The sequence below is a fragment of the Rutilus rutilus genome, assembly GCF_951802725.1.
Source record: "Rutilus rutilus genome assembly, chromosome: 21".
NCBI classification, from domain to species: domain Eukaryota; kingdom Metazoa; phylum Chordata; class Actinopteri; order Cypriniformes; family Leuciscidae; genus Rutilus; species Rutilus rutilus.
This window is the reverse complement of record NC_140226.1, coordinates 2,439,133-2,447,005: the sequence shown is the minus strand read 5'-3', so window position 1 is coordinate 2,447,005 and position 7,873 is coordinate 2,439,133. Positions and strand designations below refer to the sequence as shown.

The window sequence follows — 7,873 nt, the reverse complement described above, 5'->3', positions numbered from 1 at the left end:
TGAACGTCTATATCGGACGTGCAGAACTCGTCAAAAAAGACGTCATAAAAACATTCAATCTGGCTCCTCAGTGGACGGCTCTTCAACGTACACTTTTGTGACAAAGACGTTGAAAAGACATCTTTTGAATATAATTTTGCTTAGTGGGAGACCATTCTGTGTGGAGTTTGACCTGCATCCCAGATAGCAACATAGTCTGGGCCAAATCCGGCTTACATTTGGCACTCCCGGGGGGTATTCCAGAAAGCAGGTTATGTGACATACCCGGGTAAGTTTAAGGGTAAGTTAGTGGATAACCTCTCAACTTTCGGTTCCAAAAACGGAGGTAACTTTCTGGGTATGTATGTAACCATAGTAACTTACTCTCTGAAGATAACCTGCTCGGTAGCAGGTTATGTTCCAGGGTTAGTTTGTTTCAGAGAGGTGACGGAGCATAGCGTGCCCTTTTGAAGACGATCCAGTGGATGTGGAAGCACAGATAATACGAAATCTTTTCCGCCGTGAGGGTGATACAACCACGTATCGATGTGTTTTCGTATCCAAATGAATATGTACCGTTTTTCAAAAGAATCGTTAATTTATTAAACGAAGATAATGGAGTTAAATATTTAACTCCATTTATTTAACTTTTTTGCGACAGGGAGTTTTTTGTATACAATAGGCGATGCAGAGCATGTGGGAAAGGCAACTGTGTGTAGGGCTGTTCGTACAGTATGCATTGCACTCAAACGGTTCCTACACACTTTTGTGCAGTTCCCTGGCCATAAACCACTGAGGGTCATTAAAGAGGAATTCCACAGAGTGGCGGGTTTGTCCATTCTATGATATTCTATGAAAGACCATTTTAGTTACATAGCACTACTTAATTTATTCATACTGTATACAGCCACAATAATTTTAAATGTTTCTAATTATATAACTTTCAATTTCAGGGTTCCCAAATGTGATTGGGTGCATTGATGGAACCCACATTCCCATTAAAGCTCCTTCAGTCAATGAAGGAAACTATGTTAATAGGAAGTCAATCCATAGCATCAATGTGCAGGTGACAATAGATTTTTTGGGTGCTAAATGTTTGGGTGTTTAAACCATTAAATCACCCTCATTACTGGTCCCCACTAACTAGGTAATATGTGATGCAACCCCTAATGTTGAAGCCAAATGGCCAGGGTCTGTACATGATGCCAGAATGTTTAGGGAGTCATCATTGTGCCACAAATTTCAACAGGGTATGTTTTGCCTTACACAATGTTTTTTTTTTGTTGTTTTTTTTTTTTTTTATGCAATTATACACTTTAACTACCTTTATATGACACTTCAATGGTTACTTGCTGGGGGACAGAGGGTACCCTTGTCTGCCCTATATGATGACACCCTACCCTGAACCTGAGCCTGGACCACAGGCACAATTCAACCTGGCCCACAGCAGAACACGGGTCAAGGTGGAAATGACCATAGGCATCCTGAAGGCAAGGTTTCAGTGCCTGCGTGGGCTCAGGGTCAGCCCAGAAAGGTCAAGTACCATCACAGCTACTTGTGTTGTTCTTCACAACATTTCCACACTGAGAGGTGAGAGGGCCCCCCCCCCTTCTCTTGAAGATGGCCAAGAGGAACCCCCAGTGAACCCAGTAGACCAAAGAGATGGCAGGGTGGTACGAGACATGATTTGCCAAAATCACTTTAATTAAAACCAGTTAACAGTCAAGTGTTGTTCATTGTTTCTTTATTTCCTGTAACAAAATACATTTGTATTTATTGCTTTAGATTTCATTCAACAACAAATGACAGATTAATGTTCACATACTGTTTCCCACCTTAAGCTGGTGCTCCAGCAATTCAAGTCTGGCCTTTTTTAGGTTAAGCCTTTTCTCCTCCATTTGAAGCTGTATAAGGTCCATCTCCATGTCACTTTTTCTGTTTGCTTTTGAAGGTGGACCTTATACAGCTCTTTGGCAGGCAACTAAAAAGACAGAATAATTAAACATGACTGAAAGTCTGTAATACAAACACAGACCAAATATTTAAATGAGGAAGGAGAACTGCAGAACATTTCTTACACTGCTAAGATTCTGTGTGGAGGTAGATGGACCCTCATCTGTATTAAAATCTCCTGCCATATTCTGTAAAATGACAATGACAATTTATTTATTCTCTTATGCAAAAAAGGGGAAATGCATTCTATGCATCATACCTCTATGGGCCTCCCCACATTTTCTGTTTCTGTCACAGCAGAAGTGGTCTCTTCATCGTCAGCCTACAGTAAAAATAAGGAATGCTTGGTCTAGCAAACAGAAACCTAAAGACAATAATCACTTACAACTGTGACAGAGTGTGGTGTTGCAGGAGGATCCAATAATACAATGTGGCCATCAGCAACTGCAAGATAATTAAACCAATAATATAATCATGCATATTCAATACTCAATGTATATTCTTAAACAAATACAACTAATAAAGAAGGACATTAGGAACATCTAAGAGTACTAGTAATAAGATTACAGTACACAGCATATGCAGTCAAAGCAGCATGCATACTGCACAAGTGAATCAATGACTGTAAAATGCATTCAAAATGCCTTTTTAAAATGGTGACAGTGTTGATGATTTTCTTTATTAAAACACTGACAAAAACAGTGAAAACATCAATAAATCCTAAGTATTAATATGGTACACCTACATTTTACTAAGCCACTTGTCTTGGTTGCTGAGTCCGATGAACTGCCCCTGGAATCCCATCGACCACAGGTCGCCCTTTATTAAGGGACAGTGCCAGCTCCTCAGCTGGGGTGAGGGAAGGTGGAGGTGGACCCCCACCTGTTTTACGGGCCTCATCCTTCTTTCTATTGGCTATGTATAGAAAACTAAATTAGGCTACATTAAATACTAAATTACATTGCTGGAGAATGTTTTTGTGTTTCATTTTGACTTAGCTCACACTTCTTCTGCGGCTCCAGAAGGATTACACCTGATAAAACAAGAAGCCAACATACTAGCCAATTATGTGCATTACTACTGTAATATTAAGAAATGTATGGAGGCCAACAAGTAAATACTTGTCTATTTTTACTGCATGCCCCAAAGAATGTTTGCGTCACAATGAAAGGGGAAAATAGCCCATTTATAATTTTATAAACTCATACATTTACTCAGTCCGTTATTTTTTGCCAAGCCAACTCTCTTTCTTTTGATGATGCAGCAGTATTGCTTTTTTTTTTTTGTTATAATGGGCTTATAGTCTTCATAAGCAAGCATTAAAACCTCCAACTCAGTTTCATCGAAATATGTAGCTCGCTTTTTTTCTCCCTGGGTTTCCATGGTGACTCCTGAAATCGGTGATCCATTGAAAATGTCTTTATGTACTCGCCGTGTGCGCGCATTAACTCTGGGTTACCAATAGGAGGTTGATTAAACTAACTCTTCTCAGGTGTTTTGGAACCGACATACTCATGGTATGCGGGTTTGGGGTAAATCAACCCAGAGGTTATGATTTACCAAATGGTAAGTTAACCAAGCTTTCTGGAATACCCCCCTGACTTCATTCTGGCGTTGTTGTTTTTGTTTTTTTGCAATCTTGTGTCAAAAGGCATTAGGCTGAGTTCTGAGTATTTTTCGTTGTTTTTTTATCAGCATTAAAAAAACTTTATACTTTGCATTTGCTTGGTTTCTGTAGTAAAAAAAACAAAAACATTTCCAAATATACAAATATTATGAAGTGGCCGTTTTCTGACTGTTGTTGGTGAGTTCTGGGGTAAAGGGGTGGCAGTCTGGGCTCTTCTGGCTGGCATTTGAGGATCCGGGCCCTGTTTTGGGCCAGTTATGGCTGATTTCTGGGGACATGGAAGACGTGGTGAGCTTTGGTCTGCTTCCGGCATGGATCTGGTAAACTTTTTGTAAGTAGCTTCTGGGCCAATCTTGGGCCATATTTCCATGTGGTCCAAACTCACAGCCAAAAATCAACCAGATTGGTCCCAAAATCAATTTGCTATCTGGGATGTATTAAGACTGTGTAGGGTAAACCTAAATTAAATACAGTATACTGCGTTAGACTAAACTGGGAAGGGTCACAGCACTTGCATATTGTTGTCCTATTGTTAGTTTAACTGCTTCTATTGCTCTCCTCATTTGTAAGTCGCTTTGGATAAAAGCATCTGCTAAATGATTAAATGTAAAATGTTAAAAGGACAAGAAATATCATAAAAATTGTCCAAATATCCCATGTGCTACATTGCAAGTTTTCTGAATGTCGTTATTCACTGAAAATGTTCTCTTTGTAGAGCTTGACAGGCATGGACACCATATCCTTTTGCCATTATATCTTTTATTTTATTTTCTTGGTCTTCTTTTTCTTCCCTTTAACCTTTGCTTTGCTGGTGGGCTCAGGGTTTAACGCCGGCCTGGATCTGGTCAGGTCAGCGGTGGGGCTGAGTTTACTGCTGGCCACACTTGGGTTAGACGTGGAGTGCAATCCTTGAGCAGAAGAGGGTTTGCTGGTCGATGGTTTAGGGATGCTGGCGAAAAGATTCGGTTGTGAATAAGAGCGCATGTCTGGTGATCTCGAGGGGTTCCCTATCATGGGAAGGTGCACATGCTCGCTGCTCATGTTATTGACGGAGTAGCGGCTGCTGTTGGACATGATTATATGGTGCCAGGAGCTGAGCGGCGTGGCAGAGAAGTGCTGGGGGCCGCTGGAGTCCTCTTTGCCGGCTCCTGGTGATATTATCATGGAGCTCCGTGGGGTCACGGCCTCTACGGCGCTCTCGAAGGTTTTGAGGATCCTGTCGCTCTTCTGCTTCTCCTTCTTCTGCCGTGACCCCACTTTACGCAGTTGGCGCCGGTGGTCTCGCATCATCTGTTTCCTAGTATCTGCCAGGCCTTTGTGGGGTAGTAAGGCAATAGTTAAGCAATAATAATTCCACTTGAAGGTATTTTTGGTCAACTAAGTGCAATGAGAATGGAAAGAGGTGTAACAGGCCTATAATTCTAGCCTATAATTCTTACATAAATCTCCAGCTCAACCTGAAGACTGCATTGGTTATTAATGTGAGCGCCACATTGACCCTCAAGTTTTGAACGGTTTGAATGTCAGCCAGTTGAGAAGTATGGGTAAGACCTAGAAGGCAAGAGTGGTGGGAATAAGTTTACATGTTTAACGAAATGTAATTATGGGTTCAAAATATCCGTCTCAACAAGAGAAGCTTTGAGTTTTGTACAAGTGCTTACGTTTGCGAATGCGCTAGGGGTGGAACGGTACATGTATTCGTATTGAACCGAAACGGTACGGGCGTCACGGTGATGTCTGAACCGAGGTATGAACCGAACCGTGACTTCTGTGTACCGTTCCACCCCTAGAATGCACTAACATCTTTCCATCACTATCACACACTGGGGAATCGTATTTACGTGTTTAGACATAAGCTAGATAAATTATATAAAATTTGGACTTGACAGATCATTGGAAGGTTTTTTTTTTTGTTTTTTTTTGTTTTTACACCAAATGTGCCACACTCATCCTGAAGGGTGAAGCCAAAGCATTTTATTCTCCTCCTGGTTGCTGGCTTCAGTGTGGGTCATAAACCCCACCCTCTCCATGTAATTGAATGGGATGCGAGTGTACGACAAACATATCAGACACACAATTATTTGTTATATTTAACAATTAATCCATAATATACCTCACCCAACAAGCAAACCATGGGATAGAGTTATCTGAAATACCCCCAAAATGCAGCTAACACACAGGCAGAGCCAGGTGTCTGGTTACAGGACACATTAAGACATTAGAGAGAGTTTTTTCTTGTGTTGAAAAGGACAAATAACTCCTCTTAATCCTACATATTCTATATATAACCACTTGAGAAATGTATAAACATGTATCCAATTTTCCCATCTCATGATTTTCCTTTTATAGGGTCTGGCCCTTGTATTAATTCAAACTCTTTTGGATTAATGTTTCAGAATTGCATACTATGGTTAACTAAGATCACATGTGTACCATGTTTGACATCAATGAGTTTTTGTTTTAATGACCTGTCCTGAATGATCATTTATATTATATGTTGATACCTATGCAACATATTAGTATTATACAAATCTTTAATAGTTTCTACATCGACACCCAATGAAAGGTTTCCTTCCGAAAGTACAATTCCTCATTGGCTCACTTAAAAGATCAGATCACTGATAACAAGATCACGGCCGATAACTCTGATGTGAAGATGATGAAAAGATGACCCCTAAGTTTGTGACAGGCTGTGGCCTTATCTTTCCATTCACCAAAGATCCTATGACTTGTTCTCTCTCATCAAGATCAACTAGAGTTTTGTTCAAATGAGCGAGACATGCAAGTATCAATCTTAGTCTCATTATTTGATACATTAAGTATCCTTACCCCTTTAAAGAAGAGGGCATGCTAGAACTGATGGTTTGCTCAAGGCTGTTGATCTGCTGAATTTCAAACAATGCTACAACTTCTTGCTTTCCTGTATTCTGCTTCAGCTCTCTTTCCCTTGGTAAACTGTATGTGTGTGTATGTTAGATTAGTTTAAGTGTTTAATGTAGTTAATAAAGTCTTTTTTGTGTCACATGTAAAGTTGTCCTTGTTTCCTGCACATATACTGCAGTCCCTAATCACACTGAGTTTGGCTACATGCTCTGAGTAGCATTGTACAGTAAGAAAGTTATTTCCCTTACCCCGGAAATTAACATTTCTTAGAATTAATAAATAATTGATACTGAGCATTCGCTGGACGAACAGGTTAGTTGATTGTGGTATTAATTCTTCTACATCAAGTTAATTCTATTAACTGCTCCAAATATTTATAATTAATTATAAAGGGTTATAATTAATTATTTCATATTTCCCGTGGGCTAATTTACTACACAAGCCAAACTAAAAAAAAATCCAGTTACACTTCAAATGTTGTTGTTTTTTCAAAGATGGTTTCTTTCATTTTAGGTAGTTCTTATAATGCTGACGTATGTATATGTGACCCTGGACCACAAACCAGTCACATGGGTCAGTCACATGATATTTATACATCATCTGAAAGCAGAATGAATAAGCTTTCCATTGATGTATAGGACAATATTTGGCCGAGATACAACTAATCTGGAATCTGAGGGTGCAAAAAAAACGAAACATTGAGAAAATCTCCTTTAAAGTTGTGCATTTATGTTCACGATTGTGCTGCGTTCACGATTGTGCTGCATTCACTCACAAAAATATTTTTTATATATATTTACTAGGGGTGTAACAACTCATCAACTACATCGATGTATCGATTTATATTCCTATGATCCAACTACATCGATCTGTGCTCGGCAAGTTGGCCTTCCGGACGACATATATCGATCTAACATCGCTTTAAAAGGTAATGAATCGATTGTATCGATACTAGGAAATAACGCATTGGATTTAAGCACGTCAGACTTTATATGGATGTTTTTTCTTAGCACTTTTAATGATAAAGGCGTTAAACGTTACTCGATTCAGTCTGCCTATCTGTGTCGTCGTCGCCATGCGTGACGTGCCAGCAGCAGCGCAAAGACAACAAGCAGCGCAAAGTCTCTCAGTCACCTCAGAAAAACGGACTTTCCTGTCCTCTCAGCCACTATACTGCAGTAGCGCGCACTCTTCAATTACACACGCAAATGCGGCGGCGCGCGCTGTATCACTTCACTAAAGTGCAAAAGACATACGAGAATGCAACGTCGTAAATTAATAAGTTAAGAAATAAAAGTAAAATACCAATAAATTACGTTATTGGTACGTCATGTGTGTTGCTTTTTATCAGGAGCAGTTTCCATGTTTCTTTACCAGTTCTTCTAAGTATTGTGTATCACCATGGTAGCCTAATTGTTGTTTGTTTCCATA

At 39.8% G+C, this 7,873-nt stretch overlaps 1 long non-coding RNA gene across 1 annotated transcript; it reads right to left on the bottom strand.

Annotated features, from left to right (window-relative positions):
* Nucleotides 1-260: 260 nt before the first annotated feature.
* LOC311280808 lies at nucleotides 261-2,906 on the bottom strand. Its single transcript, XR_014625729.1, has 4 exons — nucleotides 2,678-2,906; nucleotides 2,192-2,376; nucleotides 2,058-2,120; nucleotides 261-1,960 (listed from the first exon to the last, which is right to left on the bottom strand). It is a non-coding gene; the product is annotated as an uncharacterized lncRNA (long non-coding RNA).
* Nucleotides 2,907-7,873: the final 4,967 nt, after the last annotated feature.